At 36.8% G+C, this 22,038-nt stretch overlaps 1 pseudogene; it reads left to right on the forward strand.

Annotated features, from left to right (window-relative positions):
* Nucleotides 1-18,727, forward strand: part of LOC116879617 — a 196,927-nt pseudogene extending 178,200 nt beyond the window's left edge.
* The last annotated feature ends 3,311 nt before the right edge of the window (nt 18,728-22,038 follow it).

Genomic DNA, 22,038 nt, shown 5'->3' on the forward strand with positions numbered 1-22,038 from the left:
GGGATCAAGGTGATGCTGGCCTCATAAAATGAGTTTGGAAGTTTTCCTTCCATTTCTATTTTTTGGAACACGTTCAGGAGAATAGGAATTAGTTCTTCTTTAAATGTTTGGTAGAATTCCCCCGGGAAGCCCTCTGGCCCTGGGCTTTTGTTTGTTTGGAGATTGTTGATGACTGTTTCAATCTCCTTACTGGTTATGGGTCTGTTCAGGCTTTCTCTTTCTTCCTGGTTCAGTTGTGGTAGTTTATATGTCTCTAGGAATGCATCCATTTCTTCCAGATTGTCAAATTTGTTGGCGTAGAGTTGCTCATAGTATGTTCTTATAATTGTCTGTATTTCTTTGGTGTTAGTTGTGATCTCTCCTCTTTCATTCATGATTTTATTGATTTGGGTCCTTTCTCTTTTCTTTTTGATAAGTCTGGCCAGGGGTTTATAGATCTTATTAATTCTTTCAAAGAACCAGCTCCTGGTTTCGTTGATTTGTTCTATTTTTTTTTTTTTGTTTCTATTTCATTGATTTCTGCTCTGATCTTTATGATTTTCTCTTCTCCTGCTGGGTTTAGGGTTCCTTTCTTGTTCTTTCTCCAGCTCCTTTAGGTGTAGGGTTAGGTTGTGTACCTGAGACCTTTCTTGTTTCTCGAGAAAGGCTTGTACCGCTATATATTTTCCTCTCAGGACTGCCTTTGTTGTGTCCCACAGATTTTGAACCGTTGTGTTTTCATTATCATTTGTTTCCATGAATTTTTTCAATTCTTCTTTAATTTCCTGGCTGACCCATTCATTCTTTAGAAGGATGCTGTTTAGTCTCCATGTATTTGGGTTCTTTCCAAATTTCCTCTTGAGATTGAGTTCTAGCTTCAGAGCATTGTGGTCTGAAAATATGCAGGGAATGATCCCAATCTTTTGATACCGGTTGAGACCTGATTTAGGACCCAAGGATGTGATCTATTCTGGAGAATGTTCCATGTGCCCTAGAGAAGAATGTGTATTCTGTTCTTTGGGATGAAATGTTCTGAATATATCTGTGATGTCCATCTGGTCCAGTGTGTCATTTAAGGCCTTTATTTCCTTGTTGATCTTTTGCTTGGATGACCTGTCCAATTCAGTGAGGGGAGTGTTAAAGTCCCCTACTAGTATTGTATTATTGTTGATGTGTTTCTTGGATTTTGTTATTAATTGGTTTATATAGTTGGCTTCTCCCACGTTAGGGGCATAGATATTTACAATTGTTAGATCTTCTTGTTGGACAGATCCTTTGAGTATGATATAGTGTCCTTCCTCATCTCTTTTTATAGTCTTTGGCTTAAAATCTAATTGATCTGATATAAGGATTGCCACTCCTGCTTTCTTCTGATGTCCATTAGCATGGTAAATTCTTTTCCACCCCCTCACTTTAAATCTGGAGGTGTCTTCGGGTTTCAAATGAGTTTCTTGTAGGCAACATATAGATGGGTTTTGATTTTTTATCCATTCTGATACTCTGTGTCTTTTGATTGGGGCATTTAGCCCATTAACATTCATGGTAACTATTGAGAGATATGAATTTAGTGCCATTATATTGCCTGTAAGGTGACTCTTATTGCATATTGTCTCTGTTCCTTTCTGATCTACTACTTTTAGGGTCTCTCTTTGCTTAGAGGACCCCTTTCAATATTTCTTGTAGCGCTGGTTTGGTGTTTGCAAATTCTTTCCATTTTTGTTTGTCCTGGAAGCTTTTTATCTCTCCTTCTAGTTTCAATGATAGCCTAGCAGGATATAGTATTCTTGGCTGCATGTTTTTCTCGTTATTACTCTGAATATATCATGCCAGCTCTTTCTGGCCTGCCAGGTACCTGTGGATAAGTCTGCTGCCAGTCTAATATTTTTACCATTGTATGTTACAGACTTCTTTTCCCGGGCTGCTTTCAGGATTTTCTCTTTGTTGCTAAGACTTGTAAATTTTACTATTAGGTGATGGGGTGTGGACCTATTCTTATTGAGGGGGGTTCTCTGAATCTCCTGGATTTTGATGCTTGTTCCCTTTGCCATATTGGGGAAATTCTCTCCAATAATTCTCTCCAATATACCTTCTGCTCCACTCTCTCTTTCTTCTTCTGGAATCCCAATTATTCTAATGTTGTTTCGTCTTATGGTGTCACTTATCTCTCGAATTCTCCCCTCGTGGTCCAGTAGCTATTTATCCCTCTTTTGCTCAGCTTCTTTATTCTCTGTCATTTGGACTACTATATCGCTAATTCTTTCTTCTGCCTCATTTATCCTAGCAGTGAGAGCCTCCATTTTTTATTGCACCCCATTAATAGCTTTTTTGATTTCAACTTGGTTAGATTTTAGTTCTTTTATTTCTCCAGAAAGGGCTTTTATATCTCCCGAGAGGGTTTCTCTAATATCTTCCATGCCTTTTTTGAGCCCGGCTAGAACCTTGAGAATCATCATTCTGAACTCTAGATCTGACATATGACCAATGTCTGTATTGATTAGGTCCCTAGCCTTTGGTACTGCCTCTTGTTCTTTTTTTTTTTTGTGTGTGTGGTGAATTTTTCCGCCTTGTCATTTTGTCCAGATAAGAGTATATGAAGGAGCAAGTAAAATACTAAAAGGGTGGCAACAACCCCAGGAAAATATGCTTTAACCAAATCAGAAGAAATCCCAAATCGTGAGGGGGGAGAAAGGGGATAAAAAGAGGTTCAGAAAGAAAAAAAAAATGAAACAATTAAAAGAAGAAAACGAATAAAGAAAAAATATAAAAAGGAAAAAAATATATATATATATTAGATAAACTAGTTGAAAAACGTTAAAAAAGAAAAGGGTAAAAGTTAAAAAAATTTAGCAGAAGAAAAGAAAAAAATTGAAAAAGAAAAAAAAATTAAATTAACTGCAAAGCTAAAGAATCATGGGGAGAAAGCCATGAGCTCCGTGCTTTGCTTTCTCCTCCTCTGGAATTTCGCCACTCTCCTTGGTATTGAAACTGTACTCCTTGGTAGGTGAACTTGGTCCTGCCTGGATTTCTTGTTGATCTTCTGGGGGAGGGGCCTGTTGTAGTGATTCTCAAGTGTCTTTGCCCCAGGTGGAGTTGCACCGCCCTTACCAGGGGCTGGTCTGAGTAATCCGCTCGGGTTTGCTTTCAGGAGCTTTTGTTCCCTGAGTGTTTTCCGTAGAGTTCCTGAGGACAGGAGTGAAGATAGCGGCCTCCTGGTCTCTGGCCTGGAGGAGCCAAGAGCTTGGGGCCCCACTCCTTAGTGCGCCCTCAGAGAACAGCGCCCAATTACTCCCATCACTCTGGGCTGCGGCCGTGCTCCAAGCTGCCAGAGCCTGCAACCGATTCATGGTAACCCCGAGTTTAGAGCTCACTCCTCAGCTCTGTCTCTGTAGCCAGCTTCCCTGTTCTAATACCTGTAAGCTCTGCGACACTCAGACACCCCTGATCCTTTTGTGACCCTGTGGGATCTGAGGCCATGCTGACCCCGTGTGGGCTTCACCCTGGTTAAGCCTCTGGAGTGATGTCCCTCAGCAGAACAGACTTTTAAATGTCCTGATTTTGTGCTCCGTTGCTCCGCCGCTTGCCGGGAGCCAGCCCCTCCCCCTGTGGTCTATCTTCCCATGACTTTGGATTTACCTCTCCACCAGTCCTACCTTTCAGAAAGTCGTTGATTTTCTGTTTCTAGAATTGCTGTTCTTCTTCTCTTTGATCTCCCGTTGGATTTGTAGGTGTTTGCAATCTTTAGATAAGCTATCTAGCTGATCTCCTGCTACCTGAAGTAGTCTCAGCCTGCTACTTCTCTGCCATCTTGACTCCTCCTCCAAAAAAAATGATATTTTTAAATAATAAGTTAATATGAAAGAGATGAATTATTTAATTAATAGTATCAGGACAATTATTTAACTACTTGGACAAGTAGCTTAGGTCCTTGCCTGAGTCATATAACAAATTACTGCCATGTGAGTTTAAAAAGTTAAATGTTAGCTCTCCAAAACTTTAATAAAGAGGATTTGTTATTGTTCAAAAAAAAAAAAAATGACACAGTGAAAAGGAAATAATAATGATCAGAACAGAAATCAATGAAATAGAAAACATAAAATATGAAGAAATATCTACAATTTAAAACTAGTTCTATAAGAAAGTGAATAAAATTGATAATTCTCTAGCTAGATTGCTTCAGAAAATAGAAGTCATAATCCATCATTACAAGGAGTCAGAATGGTAACAAAACTCAGACGCTTACAGATAATTAGGGAATATTATCAAAAACTTGATTCCACTAAATTCAAATTAACTTCAACATTTTAAATTTCTTGAATGGCAAACACGACCAGTTTGCTAAAGTAGAAATAGACTTGAAAATAAAATAGGCATGGAAAAAATTTCTTTCCCATAACCTGAATAATCTGTTTCAATGAAAAACATTGAAATATTAGTTAAAAATTTTCCTAGAGAGATAACTCTAGGCCTAAATTGCTCCTCTGGAAAACTTTTATCTTAAAGATTTTATTTATTTATTTGAGAGAGAGAGGGGAAGGGCACACACACAAGCAGAGGAAGGGGCAGAGAAAGAGGGAGAAGCAGATTCCCCACTGAGCAAGGAACCTGACCTAAGGCTCAATCCCAGGACCCTAGAATCAGGACCTGAACCAAAGGCAGGGGCTTAATGGATTGAGCCATCGAGGCACCACCCTCTAGAGAACTTTTAAGGAGAAATAAAAGCACTTTACAAAAACTCAGAATATTGAAGAGAACACTCATTCTATGAAACCATAATTACTTTAAAACCAAGACCAAACACAGAGTAAGAAAAAAAATACTATAGTTCAATATCCCTTTTGAATATAGATGCAAAGAAAATGTTTATCAAAGTTTAGCAAGTAGGATCCAATATGTAAAAAAGATATTTTACCATGATTGTTATTTTAGAAATGCAAATTTGGTTTCACATTTAAAATCATTTAATGTAAATAACCATATTCAGAAACTAAAAAGAAAAAAACAAAAACATAAAATTATCTTATAGATGCAGAAAAATGTTTGAAATTATCCAATATTTATTCATAATAAGTAAATGCATAATAAAGACCATAAATCTAGGATGTAATCTTATATAAGACATTGTGGTAAGGAGAATAATGTCCCTTCCCCCTAAACTGATTATATGCTAAAGCTGCTAAAGCTAAAAAACTAATAAGTGAATTTAGAAAGTTTACAGGATCCAAGTGTAACATACAAAATCAATTGTATTTTTACACAGTGAGAATGAAAAATCTGAATTAACAAAATACATTTATAAAGACTTTAAAATATAAAATACTTAAGGATAAGTCTGACAAAATGCATGCATGACCTGTCCACTGTATCCTGAAAATCACTGCTGAGAGGAATTAAAGACCTAAAGAAATAGAAAAATAATACCTTGTTCCTAGGTGAGAAATCTCAGTAATGTTAACATTTAATTCCCCTCCTCTAATTGATTGCTCAGTAGATTTAATATAATCTCCAAATTTCATCAGACTTTTTTTTTTTTTGGTAGAAATTATCAAACTAATTCTAAAACTCGAAGAATTTGGAAGAGCCAAAATAAGAACATGAATCTGTGCTAAGCTAACTTGGGCATCTGCCTTCAGCTCATGTCTTAATCATCCAAGGGCCCTGGGATCAGTCAGTGTTTGGCTCCCTCCTCATTAAGAAGTCTGCTTCTCCCTTTCCCTTTGCCCCTTCCCTGCTCATGCTCACTATCTCTCACTCTCTCCTTCTCTGTCCTATAAATAAATTAATTAATTTTAAAAAATCTGTGCTATAAATAAATAAAATCTTTAAAAAAAAAAGGGGGGGGGCGCCTGGGTGGCTCAGTGGGTTAAGCCTTTGCCTTCGGCTCAGGTCATGATCCCAGGGTCCTGGGATCGAGCCCCGCATCGGGGTCCCTGCTCAGCGGGGAGCCTGCTTCCTCCTCTCTCTCTCTGCCTGCCTCTCTGCCTACTGTGATCTCTCTCTGTCTGTCAAATAAATAAATAAAATCTTTAAAAAAAAAATCTGTGCTAAGGAACAAGGCTTGCAGAGTTAAAGGGTGATTGAATAGATAGAGATCTCCAGAGACCTATGAAGTGTTATCTTACTGGAGGTACATGTTTACATTTTAAAGTGGTAGTAAACATTGAAAATTTGTTTATATTTCAAATAATTATAAACAAGGGATCTTTATCTTTTCTTCCTATAGTAGACTTGACTTTACAGTAAAATAAACTGGTTCTCTGTCTTCTTCTGCCCTCCCGCTGCTCCCCTCCACCTCACTTCCCTTTCTGTCTCTCTCTACTCTTCAATCTAAAGCTGAACTTCATTCCTATAAGGAAAGAAATTATAATCCAGATCATCATATATTAGTTCTAATAATGCATAAATTATAAATAGTATCTGTGATAAAATGAATTCAAGAGACAAATTGAATATTAGAGACATGTCTAAAATTTGATGTAAAGTTTGTCTAATTTTTTCAAATTTTAATTAAGGTCCTATTAAGATCCTGAGCTTTTCTTGGAACCAGAAACGTATCAGTGAAAAGGACATACCATTTGCCATTCAAATGTTTGGATTTAAAATGGTAAACATATACCAACACAAACAAAACAAAACAAAACTTAAAAGGCCATTAAAACTGGGGTAGATGCAATACTGGAGATTCACAGATGATATATGAGCAGCAGAATAAAATTGCTAGAAACAGAAATACCAGGTTATTTTATCTTAGATGTAAATTTAGCTCACCCATCCCCACATCACCCCTTAACCCATAAGGAGATACTGTTTTATGCTCATGGCAAATGATGATTCAGGGAAAACGATGCTAATTAACCTCCCCACCATCCCCTCCACCCAGAATGGAAAGAATCAGCAGCAGTAGCATAACATAATGGACAAATGTCACAAACTGGTAAAATAAAATAATACAAGGAATATGCCCTCAATGAAGATCATTAGATTAGGATAGGGATAGGACATACAGTTGTAAAACATCAAACTGATAGAATGTTCCGAGTGTTTAAAGAATGACTTTTTAGTCCACTCCTGACTTATCTTGTGTAATATTTTATTTCCCAGAATATTGTAAAAGTGATAAGGGTTTTTATTGTACTACACTAATTTTAAATAAGAAAAATGAATTGGGTGGTAAAAAAAAAATGTAAAATGAAAACATTATAACTTGAAATTAGTGATTCTGTGTGAATGATCTGGACATGTATCCTAGATTTAACACAGAGAAAATATTTTTAAATCAATATTTGAAATCATAAAGATATTTTAAATATTTTAAAAATTATACTCTGAAAACATACTTTTAAATGGGCCAAATAATAATGAAAATGGAAATGATGAGATTTCAAAATTAGCATGTTTAAAGTTTAAAAAAAATGGACAATTCATACCCAAGAAAAAATACAAATACCAAAAGTCCATAAATATAGTATTAGGAGACCTAAACTTTAGAATATAATGACAACTTAGAAGAAGCAGAAAACAGAAACAGAAATACTTGGCTTGTTTCTAGAGGGAAAAAATGAACAGAGAAGCCATAGTTCTGATGTTTAGAAAAGACAGAAGACAAACTGAAAAATAAGAGAAAGTCCTCAAATGTTACTTTTAGTTCATTTTCTCTAATTTGGGAATGAGATGAAAACCATATTCGTGAGAAAATATTAACAAAATAAATAAAAAACTTTAAGGAAAAAAATGTAAGAACTCCTCTAGCTAATTAGATGAGTTTAAGATTCCTAGCTCAGACAAATTACATATCCAGGGACTGAATCAACTTTTGATAAGTTCATTAAACTGATGCCAAATGTCTGAAAATTATAGGAAGACCAGCAGGTGAAAGGCAAAATGAAGAGGCAAAATGTAGGCTGAGTTTCAGAGAGGAAGAAGATTAAGCCCAGACTCTCGACTAGGTAGAGCTCAACATTACCTGGTTAATTTGGAGACACATAGAAAAAGAAATGATGAAAATCTGAAATACTATAAAATAGGGATTATTTAGAAAGATTGTAGATTAAATTTAATAAATCACAGTGTACAGAGCAAGAGAGAACAGGTGCACTCTTTTCTGTGCTGGTTATACTCATTTGGAATCTTGTGATAAGTTGTTCATGAAATACCTTCAGGAAGAACGTTGACACGCTAGAGGATTTTAACTCTAGAAGTAAAAGAATGATGTGACAATTAAATCCAAGAAATTTATACAGTTTGGAGGACACTGAAGGTGTTTAATAACAAGAGACACGTAAGAGTGACGTTTGCAAACACATATTTAAAGGGAGGACATTTGAACAGGGACTTGAATGCGTTCTATTTAGTGTCATGAAAAAAAAAAAAACAAACAGATGTCATAGCAAGAAAATGTTTTCTAATAATTTCTCCCTCCCCTCATATTTCATGGAATATAATTTGATTTGAAAATGTGGATACTAAAGTTGGATTACTGCTTACTGGAGTTGTTTTATTATGGATGCTATAGAAATATGGAAGAAATAGAACTGCTGACATTAAGACTTTCTTCCAAATCTGAAGTTATGAATGAGTGATTGTGTTCTAATAGACACAACTATTGTGCTCACCTGTGCAACTTGGAGAGAAGAAAGTACAGTCTGCATATTTCTATACTGTTACTTGATTATTATCATTTGTAAAAAAATTGCTCAGCTATATGGAGACATTTATGAAGACCTATAGCTTATATTATTCAAAACTTGAAAAATTCCTAAAAAATATACTATAGAGAATACCCTGCATATCAAGGTGATGATCCAGATGACCCAACAGTTTTTACCTACTTATGATTTCTTTAGCCCTGTAGAAAAATACCTGGCAGAAATACAATATGTAGTGCATCACCCTAAACATCTATTATAGTCATTACATTGCTAAATGTAACACATTCTATTCCCTTTAATCTGTAAATCTCCATAATTAACATCTTATTCGTTACAGAAGCTATATTTCATATACCATCCATTCATAGGATTAAGTAGCAGAGTTCCCAAGGGTAATTGCTTTATCTATCTATAAAAGAAAACAGAACATTACACATTTTTACTTATAAAACATTTTCTCTCAATAAGTGGACTAACACATTTAATTTCATTTCAGATGTATTTCACTTAGAAAGAAAATATGAGCCAATAAACAATGAATCAAGAGTTATAATTTGACTTCTCTGCTCCACTCTATGCACTTAATGATATTAGAAAAACTATAAAAGAGACTAAGAAAATAAGTGCAAAAGAAACATCTTACAGAACCAAACAAATTATAAACATACAGCAACAGTTAGCTTTAAATATACACGCCTGCTAGTTTTGGAACCAGAAAACAAACAGAGGAAGAAGGAAGTGAGGACTCTTTTTGGATAACAAGATTTAAGAGTTCCCTGAAATGCAAGACCTGGATATACTATAAAACCAAGACATTGGATTGTTTCCCCACTCTGAAAAAGGATACAAAAAAGTTGTGATGGAATTCTACTTGGAGCTATGACTTATATAAAGTGGATACTTAAGGAGGTGCAATGAATGAAGCAGGTACAACCATGCAGCCAACCATGTTGTGTAATTTATGCATGTATATCACCAGGGGGCAGAACTCTGAAACAACTATATAACATTGTTCTGGTTCTGGTTGGGAGAAATATTAGTATGATATATAAATTCAGATTATAAGGAAGAATGAGAACACAAACACAAACACACACACATACACACACACACACACAGAACTAAAAGAGAAAACTAAATAAACAAACAGAAAGAACCCTTGCTCAGTATGAACTTCCAAACCAAAGTTTGGAGATTCAAACTGATTAGGAAATATAACAAACCAAATCAATTGAAGATGAATTTACACTAGATAAAATGAAAATAATAGAGGAAACTGAAAAAGACTTTAATATAAATGTTTTGGAGAAAAATGGAAGAATATTAATAAAAAGAAAAATTGTGGAATAGAAATTACAAAAATATATATAGTATCAAGTGTACTCAGAAATCTTAAAAATGAGAAAATATGCTTATTGGTTAAAAAAATGGAATGAGTGCAGAAAACTATAGACCATATACAATTAAAGAAAGAGTATATCAAAAGACAGTTCTGAGGAATTTGTCTAGAGAGCAATAAAATCTTAAAAAAATAAAAATAAGAAAAATTTGAAACAACAACCCATGTCTAGTAGGATGTTTAGAGACTAATAATAGAGGAAATGTCAAAGAAACAGTACATGAAGTTAAAAATAACCTAGAATTTCTTGATTTTAAATACTATGAAACCTCAGACTGAGAATATGAGTGCTGGGAATGATAAACACGAATAAAAACATACTAAAACCTTTGCAGTAAAATTAAAGACAATTAACAATGAGAGTAAAGTCATGAGACCTGACAGGGTATAAGAAAGTAAGAAAGGAAGGAAGGAAGGGAGGGAGAGAGAGAGAAAGGGGGAGGGAGGAAGGAAAGACAGAGGGAGGGAGGGAGGAAGGAAGGGAGGCAGGAAGGAAGGGAGGAAGGAAGGGAGGAAAACAAAGAAAAGAGTGAGAAAGAACAAAAGAAAGGAAGAAAGGAAGGAAGGAAGGGAGAAAGGGGAAGAAAGAAAATCTCATAAAAAAGTGATAATTAAATTGACAGCAAGTTTTTTTTTTAATCATCAATATACACCAGAAATCAGTAGAGTAAAATCTAAATCTTGAGAAAACGAACTGTCAACAAAATGTTCCCTATCTAAGTGCTTTATTAGCCATAACTGAGGGCAAAAAAAGGGCATTTTTAAAATAGATGACTATGAGGAATGCTCACATACAACATATTGTCACTTTTTTTTTTTTCTTTAAGATTTTACTTATTTATTTGACAGAAAGAGAAATCACAGGTAGGCAGAGAGGCAGGCAGAGAGAGAGGGGGAAGCAGATCGCCATTGAGCAGAGAGTCCGATGCAGGGCTCAGTCCAAGGACCCCAAGATCATGACCTGAGCTGAAGGCAGAGGCTTAACCCACTGAGCCACCCAGGCGCCCCAACATAACTTCACTTTAAAAATCTGATAAAGACTCTCAGGTGTGAACTGTGTGGAAGGAGCAAAGTGATAGGAAAGAACCATACACAGGGCACCTAGCAGGCTCGGTGGGTATAGCATCCGACTCTTGATCTCAGTCAGGGTCTTGAGTTTGAGCCCCATGCTCAGTGTAGAGATTACTTAAAATAAAGAGAGAAATTAAAAATACCAATATGAAAAAGATAAAAATATAGTAGTAATTTAACTATTATATGCAAGAACAGTAACTGTGACTAATGTCCATTATTAAAGCCTTAGAAATTAATTTGTAAAAAAAAAAAGAAATTAATTCCTAGATAGAAACGTTAAGGATAATATGAAAAAATGTATTTCTTAGGTCTTTAAAATTTGCTAAGGTTTTTCCCTTCTGTAGCCAAAGGCCAGAAGCACAGAATATAAAAATATTTACTTAAATATGTACACTAAAAGTAATTACTGATAGAGCACAAATGCGGTGTTAAAATTCTAAACCATCAAAAGGAAAAAAAAAAGTGTTCTGAGTTAGGCATAATACAGTGTGGTGGTAGAAAGAGAGAAAATGTATAACTGAGTAAAAAGAAGGTAATGAAGAATTAGAAGTCAGCAAGATTAAGCCAACCAAAATTACACTAGGATTTGGAGAAATGAAAGTGACTGGCCAAAAGATATGGGCTTGAATCAAGCCTCACTGTGCAATTGGTTCATAGTTGAATTTACTGATTCAAATACTTAGCACAGTAAACTATGTATACATACATATTCTTATAATATATCTGAAATTCTGTGCTCTTAATCTAAGTTCACTTTCTTTTTGAAAAAGTCAGCTTTTGTCATTTTTTTAAAACATATTTTTATTTGACAGAGAGAGACACAGCGAGAGAGGGAACACAAGCAGGGGCAGTGGGAGAGGGAGAAGCAGGCTTCCTGCTGAGCAGGGAATCTGATGCAAAGCTGGATCCCAGGACCCTAGGATCATGACCTGAGCCGAAGGCAGATGCTTAAGGACTGAGCCACCCAGGCACCCCAACTTTTGCCATTTAAATACAAAAATTAGTAGCTAGTTTATTGTCTTAGTATTTATATGTCAGAAATATAAAACACTGTTGATAGTGGCTCCTTCTAGAAGAGTGAACTGAATAGCGGTCATGGGGACAGAATATAGACATTTCTTTCTTTGAATTTCTCACCATGCAGGTGTTTCTCTTGCTGTGCAATATATCTTCCCTTTGCTACCTTAGATTCACTTTCCAGCCTTCTCTACCTTCTCACTTGCCATGTGAGGCTGACCCCTGTTTCTTATAACAGTGAGCATTCTTGAGCTCTGGTGTTCTATTTGGGCTCAGTCCGTGAGGTGCTCTGACAGGAAATAGAGAGAGGTCAGGGTACCCATGCCCCTGGTTCCCTCCCTCTGAGGTTGCCTTGAACTGACTGTGTATCTTAATTGAATGTCACTGCTTCTCTCAGGGGATCCTATATCTTACAATTTTCTTCTGTCAAGTTATTGTTACTGTTCTCTGTTTCTTTCCTCCAGTTTCATGGCTTGGTGACTGCTCTATTGCTACCAAGCCCAGGTCACGGTATACTGACTTATTCTCCATCCACAACAGGAACAGTATTTGACCATGCTGTCTGGTTCCTTCAGAAATCCCCTGGTACACTGTTCAAAAATTACATATTTTTTTGAAATGGTCACAATCCTCATGGGCTAAATGGAAATATTTTATTCTTTTCTTCCTTTTCTTAGAGGGAGGTGGAGGCTTCAGGGAATTGTAGAAGATAAAGAGTCATATTCCTAATTAAAAATCTCTCTCCTTCAACATCTTAAATACAAAGGCTTCTTAAAATAATATATTAACATATAAATGTCAGATACTTGTCTCCCTAGCAGCCATTTTCTTCCTCCTTTCTTCTTGCATAAAACAACCTTCCATGACAGAGACTGAAGACTATTGAAGTGTGTCTCCCCAAACTTTCTGCAGGTAATAGTGGGCAGACAACTCAGTTTTTACCAATGAGCTGTGTGAGAAGACTATCTGGGGTGAGAGGGACTTGGAGAAAGATTTTCACTTTAATAAATGTAGGAGTTGAAAGAAGAAACCTTTTGTACTTTCTTCCTCAACTTCTTCCTGCTTGGAAAGCTGCTATGTTTGGATCTGCTCCTTTCAGACCCAACACTTGAATTTCACCTCTGGTGAAAGATACTGCTACCACAAGCAGGATGGAAGAGTGGAGAGCAAGAATCAGAGTGATTTAGGACTCACTGAGGCTTTGAATCAATTCTGGAACAGCCAAGGTTTTGACTTCTCATTATGTGTAATTTAATGTTATTTTTAAGACATTATGAATTTATTCTGTTATAGCCCAAACCATGTTCTCTTGATAGAGAAGGGAAGTTGTAAATGTCGCAAAATCTAATTTAAAATATATAAATCAAAATAAGGATTTGAATGAAGATAATTGGAGACGTCTTAGGAACTCAATTATATGAAAACATACTAGTCACATGAATAGTTGGAAGAAGTTTTATCAACAATTCTACTTCTCTGCTTACTATTGCTTCATTGCTCAGTAGAGCTTGTCACATGACTGAGTGCTTAGTTTCTGACATCATCCCCAACCCACCCCTATCAAAACTCTTATTATTATTGTGTGAGACACTCAAAAAAAAAAAAAAAGATATCCTCAGTTCTAATATTGAAATTCCACAGAAAAAGAATATTCTTTTTTTTTAAAGATTTTATTTAGTTAGTTGACAGAGGCACAGCAAGAGAGGGAATACAAGCACGGGGAGTGGGAGAGGGAGAAGCAGGTTCCCCGCTGAGCTGGGAGCCCCGTGTGGGGCTTGATCCTAGGATCCTGTGATCATGATCTGAGCCGATGGCAGACCCTTAATGACTGAGCCCCCCAGGAACCCCAAGAAAAAGCATATTCTATGAACATGCATTAATTTTCCAACCTAGAACTTCCAACATGACTGATGGAAGGGTGGTATAGAAGAATGGGAAAGGGGTGGCAGCATTTTGCCCTGAGTACAACCAGTGGGGCTTTGCATTGCAGAGCATTTATAAATAATAATAAAACAGACCAAAAATTATTCTGCTTTATATCCGCATCATGGGTCTACACTTCCAAACAATGTTAGTGATATGACAGTCCTCTTTTTTGAGGCAAGTACCACCTCCTGCTTTTGGCAAGTCACCGGGTGGTTCTAGAAAAGCAGTAAAGAGCTTGTAATTGAGTGACTCTACTATACAGGCAACGCGCTAGCCAACAGGGAGAAAGTAACATTTAAAACAAGAATATTACCTGCTATTAGGGAGTTTTACAACCTGGTGTCAGATAGACATTAACCACATGAAACACATGTTTATTTACATCATATTATGATTATATAGTACAATATATATCATTATATATTATCTCTATGTATTTACATATTTTATATAGGTACAATTATATATTATAATACATGCATATTATACTTTATATCATACTTGTGCTTAACACACAAACACAGTGACAAAAACAAATTACTATATTTATATTCTTTTTGTGTACAACACATTAGCACTGTCAGTTCTATGACAGAAAAGTAGAACAACTTGACATACACTGGGATTCCAAGAAAGAAATTTTACGTAAGACATTCTTAAGATAAAAACTGAATTATATGCCAGGGGAAGAATAGGTAAGAGTGTTATGGGTAGTAAGTGAAGAATTTTAAATAAGGGAAAAAAGTAGGAGCAAACTAAACAATAGCAACAACTGCATTTCCTTTGAGAACTGCCATCAATTATTTGCTTTATTTTCTTCATCTGGAGAATGGGGGTGGTAACTCTACCTAACTCATTAAGTTGTGATGATTGAAGGATTTGTACTGTATTTAAGGTAGTGATTGCCCAAGAGTATTCTGCAAGCATGTCTAAGGAAATAAAAATGATGGTTGGGTCAGTAGATAGAAGAAAGGAAGAGAGGGAAAGAAAGGCTTAGGAAGAAAAGGAGCGATAGAAGGAAAGGAGAGAAAGAGGAGGGAGGAGGCGGCAAAAAGAGGAAAGACATAGAGGAAGATAGCCTTCTTACGCATGAGTTCAAAAGTTTCTCAGCTCAGGTCGTGATCTTGCTTGGGGTCCCGAGTTCGAACCCCACCTTAGGCTGGCTCCCTGCTCAGCAGGGAGTCTGTTTCTCCCTCTCCTTCTGTTCATGCTCTCTCTCTCCACCTTTCTCTCTCTCAATAAAATCTTTTTTAAAAAAGTTTCTAGTCTATGATGTAGGTGGATAGATGACAGATATCATAGATACATGCTGATATCTGTATCTGTACCTGTTTTTTCTATCAAGAACAGAATTTGTGGGTCTTGAAATTTGCACATTTTTTTAAGCTGTTGGGAATCTACTTTCTAAAGATTTTCTTTCTCTTGCCATTATTCCCCCACTTTATACAGTTACATAGATAGTTATGAAGGTTTTCCTTTTTCTATATCCCTGCCAACATTTGTCATTATAGGCCTTTTAATTTTTGTTAGTTATAAAATGAGTTCTCATTATGGTTTTCTCTGCACTTTTCTGCTCATAATGAGGTTAGGTATGTTTTCACTCTGTGAAAAGTCTGTTGATGCCCATTGTTTTGAGGGGATGACCTTTGCCTGAGTTCTTTTATATATCTTATATTCTAGGGCTTTTTTCAGTTAATAACAAATTTACAAATTTGTGCCCTTATTTTCAATCTTTTCATAGGTCATTTTAATTAACAGAAACACTAATTTTATTATATGTTACAAATTATCAATCTTTTCAATCCCATTTGTAATTTTTTGTCTCGTTAGAAGATATTTTAATACTAGAAGTGTGCCATTAATCCTTATATGTTTTTTAAAGTCTTTGAGGTACTGTCTTTGATATTTATGTTTCATCTGAGGTTGATGTGCATATAAACCCAATATATTTTTTCTACATTTATAATTAGTTCCACTGCTATTGACTGAAGTGATTATCCCTTTCCCATTGATGTGACTTTATCTCATGTCTAGTTTTAAATATATATGGGTTTGTTTCTGAGCTCAATGTTAATTTAGTTGTATTTCTGAAAAAAAGCTACTCTATTCTTTAATTATTTATATATTACTTATTAATGTCTAAATAAATTCATGTACCTGTTCCAAAAATGTTTTTGTTCTTTTTTGCCTTTTAAACTTCCACATATGCGTTTGAAGCAATTTTTAATTAATGTAAAATTTGGTTATATGAGACTGTGTTCAAAAAAAAAAATCTGTAGCTTATAAAAGACTAGTGTGTATTTTTCTCACTTAAAATCTCCATGCAGGGGCGCCTGGGTGGCTCAGTGGGTTAAAGCCTCTGCCTTCGGCTCAGGTCATGATCCCAGGGTCCTGGGATTGAGCCCCACATCGGGCTCTCTGCTCAGTGGGGAGCCTGCTTCCTCCTCTCTCTCTGCCTGCCTCTCTGCCTACTTGTGATCTCTATCAAATAAATAAATAAAATCTTAAAAAAAAAATCTCCATCCAAAGGAAGACCTACTTTATGGTATTATCAAGCGTTGTGAATTGTATCAAATTTTTGTTTGCTTCCCCCTTCTATAATTTTCCCTCATCCCCATATGCCAGAACAACTTTCAACACATCCTATTCCATATAGAAAGAAGTCAGGGAAGTCAAAGGTGAAGGGCAAATCCCATGTATTTAATGGCAAAAACTTGAAATTGCACACATTTAAAAAACTTTTCTTCAACTTCTATTATATGGAGAGAATTTAGCCTTATGACCATACTTACCTACTAGGGTGTAAAGAATATTTTTTTTTTCCTGGATAATGATATACTAAGGATAAAATTTAAAAATCAAGATGTTACCAAAAAAGAACACAAAGGGACAGTGACCATTTTTGTTGTTGTTAATTTATTTCTGTGGCTATCCAAATACCCATGCACTCACTTCTCAGTCATGGAACAAATTTTTTTCTCCAGCATGAAAATCCTAAATTAATATATACATAAATATCCATGAAGAATGATTAATGTTTAGCAAGTTCCAGTACAGACATTTAGTTTATAGAGTTAAGAGACAAGTAATATGTTTATATACCCCATGTTGAAATAAGGATTAGGAATGGAACACTGTAATAAAAAATAACTTGGAAAGAGGAATAAGAAGAAACACAGTTGCCTTATCCAAAGCATTTATCAAATATCAGTGGGTAGGACATAGCACTTTAGACACAACTCTGTTGTTCAGTGTCTAATGTGCATACTGGCTCTGCCTCTGGGGAATTTTTCCCTGTCTAATCATGCCCCAGGTCACATTTAAGAGGAAATTGGAGAATATTCTCCCAAAGAGATTAGTGCAGGTTTGGTCTTCTGGAGGTGGTTTATTAGTTATACGATGCTTCTGCATATCAAGCTCTCTGTTTCTTTGCCGATACAATTACTTGGCTAACTTAATGTCCCCACCCCTTAAGTGTGTGATGTGCATAGTAACTTCTTAAGGATACAGTATAGAAAGCTGAGAATAAAAGAATAACTTGACACTGGAGAAAGCTGACAAACACTCCTTCTATCAAAAGTTATGTTGACAGTAGTTACTCTTGATAAGACATGAAGAAAACAGCACTTTATCTCTGCAAGCATTATCCCATGACCACAGTTTGAACATGAGAAACACATCAGACAAAATTAAACTGATGAAGAATTTACCAAGTATCTCACCAGTGCTCCTCAAAACTGTCAAGGTCATCAAAAACAAGGAAGGTCTGAGAACGTGTTCACCATCTAGAAGAACATATAGAAATATTATGAGTAAATATTATAGGAGATCCTGGATGGGATTTTAGAACAGAAAGAAGAACATGAGATGAAAGGTATAAAATGTTAGCGGGAGTGAAACCAATGCCTGGCTCAAAGCAGCAGCCTCCCAAAGTCCACTGGCCACCAAGGTTTTCTCTGGCCAGTGTCGCTCCCACTGCAACATAGGGAATATCTAAGCAAACCTCTTCAAGGATCTTTTTGGCAAAAAAAGAAATATGCAATCTCACGGTGGGCCTGGATACTGTGAGGAAGACCACCATCCAGTACGAACTGAAGCTGGCTGAGATCGTGACAGCCAGTCCCACCAAAGGCTTCAAAGTGGGAACCACAGAGCACAGGAACATCAGCTTCACAGGGTGGGTTGTGGGCGGACAAGAACCGCCCTCTGTGTTGTCATAGCTTCCAGACCATACAAAGTCTCTTCTTTTTGGCTGACAAGGACAGAGGGCTTATGAACGTGACCCATGAGGATCTCATGACGATGCTGATGGAGGATGAGCTCATCGACACTGCCGTCCTACTGGTGTTCAGGAACAACCTGGACCTCCCCAAGCCATGAATGCATCCAAGACAACAGAGGAGCTGGATCTTCACTCTATGCACTGCAGGAAATGGTATGTTTAGGCCACCTGTGCCACCAGCCTAGACAGGTTCTGGACGCAATGGACCGGCTGTCCAATCAGCTGTGGAACCAGAGCGAGCCGTGCTCCAACCCTTCGCGCTCAATCCCTTCCCCCTATCCCCCACCCCTGCTTTATTCTCCAGGTGTATGTGTGCCAGAAGGTGTCCCCACAGTCAGTCACACTGTGCTGCAGCATGCTGTGTGCAGCCCCGTTTTTATTGAACGCAGTTTTTCTTCCCAATGAGGCAGTATCTAGTACTCCTGTGCAATATTACTCAGCTTTTTTTTTGTTGTTCTTATTATTACTGTAAAGAGAGAGAGACTCAGTCTACTATTCAGTACTGAGAAGGGATTTTAGGCACACAGAGTCTCCAGGAATCACTGTGTGGGAACAGCCTTGGCACTCCTCCTCTAGGGTCCATTCTGCATGGTCACACTGGGGTCCTGTAGTTCTCTCTGTGTGGGGTCATCCTGCATCCGCTGGCCTTTATGCTTGTACTTGTGATTACACAGCAACCCCCCCAGAGACAAGTTGGGGGCTGCAGCCACTGCTAGTGAACCCGTCTGAGGGTCCCTGGCCTTCATGTGCATCACTGTGTGCATTATGGGGTCTCACCAGTGGAGTATGGCCAGGTGAGTGGGACAGTCACACTAGAGCCTCAGTCCCTGGAGCCCTCATTTTTACATGCTATCACTCCCTCTGCCTGCAAGGGTCAGATTTTCCATTAAAAATGGAACTTTTTTCTTTTGTATTTTGAGAAACACTGAAGAAGCAGGAGCTGTTCAACTTCATCTTGGGGAAATCTTTGGAACTGGTTTATTTGGTGTCCTGAAACCTCTTAGGGCTTTCAATACACAAAAAAAGTTTTGTATACTTTTGTTTATATACTTATTTTCGATTTTCATTTTGACAAATGCTGTAATTATAGTGACTAAAATAAAATTTCTGAACTACTAAAAAAGCTATAAAATCTTAATAATTTACTATAAATAAAAATATATCAATAATACTTTGTTAGTTGTGACAAATGGACCACATTAATATGAGATGTTGATAATAAGGAAAACTGGATGCAGGATACAGAACTTTTCTGCTCTGCTTGCAACTTTTCTATAAATCCAAAATTGTGTTAAAATAAAATTTACCAAAAATTTTAGTAATATCTTGTCCATTTATGAATGATAATGTCCAAATATTCTCTTTAAACATGATTCAAATCTGAAGTGTTTGGCTTTCAATTTAATATTCTCAGCTCTCTTATTCTTTATCCCTCCTGACCTACATCAAAATAATGGAGGATGTCTTGCTAGACAAGACAAGATGTCTTGTCTAAACAGAGTTTGAATGTCCTTCCACAAGGCATCTATGAAAAATTCTAGGCTTAGGGTTTTAAACCACCTAAGTACTGTGCATTACGGATCCAGAAATCTGTGAAGGCAGGCTTGTCTGTATTTGCCCCTTTACCCTAAACTATTTTCAAAATTTCAGCTGACAATCATGATTTGTCACTTGTCTTCCCCCAATGTGGAGAATATTGAGAGACTGAAGATCTACATAGTGGGAAAGCTCTAGTTTAATCAGTAAATTTAATTCTTACCAGAAGGTAATTGCACAGCTAGAATTTTAATTTAATAAAATACTGTCTTAGAATTCATTCTTGGAAAATATCTGCTATACATTTTTTAAAATATCAGAATTGGCTAAGATTGCTCTCATTCCGGGACCATTGAAAATCTAGTAATCTTGCCAGAAAAATAGAGAATACATGCCCTGCTCCAAAATTCCAAGTGGTTGTTTAATTCCTCTTTACGAAAACCAGGAAAATGTGTCAAATTATGATTTTTTTTTAAATTTTATTTTTTATAAACATATATTTTTTTTCCCCCAGGGGTACAGGTCTGTGAATCTCCAGGTTTACACACTTCACAGCACTCACCATAGCACATACCCTACCCAATGTCCATAACCCCCCCCTTCTCCCAAACCCCCTCCCCCCAGCAACCCTCAGTTTGTTTTGTGAGATTAAGAGTCACTTATGGTTTGTCTCCCTCCCAATCCCAACTTGTTTCATTTACTCTTCTCCTACTACATTAACCCCCCATGTTGCATCTCCTCTCCCTCATATCAGGGAGATCATATGATAGTTGTCTTTCTCCGATTGACTTATTTCGCTATGCATGATACCCTCTAGTTCCATCCACGTTGTCGCAAATGGCAAGATTTCATTTATTTGATGGCTGCATAGTATTCCATTGTATACATATACCACATCTTCTTTATCCATTCGTCTGTTGATGGACATCTAGGACTTTCCATAGTTTGGCTATTGTGGACATTGCTGCTATAAACATTTGGGTGCACGTGGCCCTTCAGATCACTATGTTTGTATCTTTAGGGTAAATACCCAGCAGTGCAATTGCTGGGTCATAGGGTAGTTCTATTTTCAACATTTTGAGGAACCTCCATGCTGTTTTCCAGAGTGGTTGCACCAGCTTGCATTCCCACCAACAGTGTAGGAGGGTTCCCCTTTCTCCACATCCTCGCCAGCATCTGTCATTTCCAGACTTGTTAATTTTAGCCATTCTGACTGGTGTGAGGTGGTATCTCATTGTGGTTTTGATTTGTATTTCCCTGATGCCGAGTGATATGGAGCACTTTTTCATGTGTCTGTTGGCCATCTGGATGTCTTCTTTGAAGAAATGTCTGTTCATGTCTTCTGCCCATTTCTTGATTGGATTATTTGTTCTTTGGGTGTTGAGTTTGTTAAGTTCTTTATAGATTCTGGACACTAGCCCTTTATCTGATATGTCGTTTGCAAATATCTTCTCCCATTCTGTCAGTTGTCTTTTGGTTTTGTTAACTGTTTCCTTTGCTGTGCAAAAGCTTTTGATCTTGATAAAATCCCAATAGGTCATTTTTGCCCTTGCTTCCCTTGCCTTTGGCGATGTCCCTAGGAAGTGTTGCTGTGGCTGAGGTCAAAGAGGTTGCTGCCTGTGTTCTCCTCAAGGATGTTGATGGATTCCTTTCTCACATTGAGGTCCTTCATCCATTTTGAGTCTATTTTCGTGTGTGGTGTAAGGAAATGATCCAATTTCATTTTTCTGCATGTGGCTGTCCAATTTTCCCAACACCATTTATTGAAAAGGCTGTCTTTTTTCCATTGGACATTCTTTCCTACTTTGTCAAAGATTAGTTGACCATAGAGTTGAGGGTCTATTTCTGGGCTCTCTATTCTGTTCCATTGATCTATGTGTCTGTTTTTGTGCCAGTACCATGCTGTCTTGAGGATGACAGCTTTGTATTAGAGCTTGAAGTCCGGAATTGTGATGCCACCAACTTTGGCTTTCTCTTTCAATATTCCTTTGGCTATTCGTGGTCTTTTCTGGTTCCATATAAATTTGAGGATTATTTGTTCCATTTCTTTGAAAAAAATGGATGGTACTTTGATAGGAATTGCATTAAATGTGTAGATTGCTTTAGGTAGCATAGACATTTTCACAATATTTATTCTTCCAATCCAGGAGCATGGAACATTTTTCCATTTCTTTGTGTCT

Source organism: Lontra canadensis, unplaced genomic scaffold, assembly GCF_010015895.1.
Source record: "Lontra canadensis isolate GAN:19392208 unplaced genomic scaffold, GSC_riverotter_1.0 scaffold62, whole genome shotgun sequence".
Taxonomy (NCBI): domain Eukaryota; kingdom Metazoa; phylum Chordata; class Mammalia; order Carnivora; family Mustelidae; genus Lontra; species Lontra canadensis.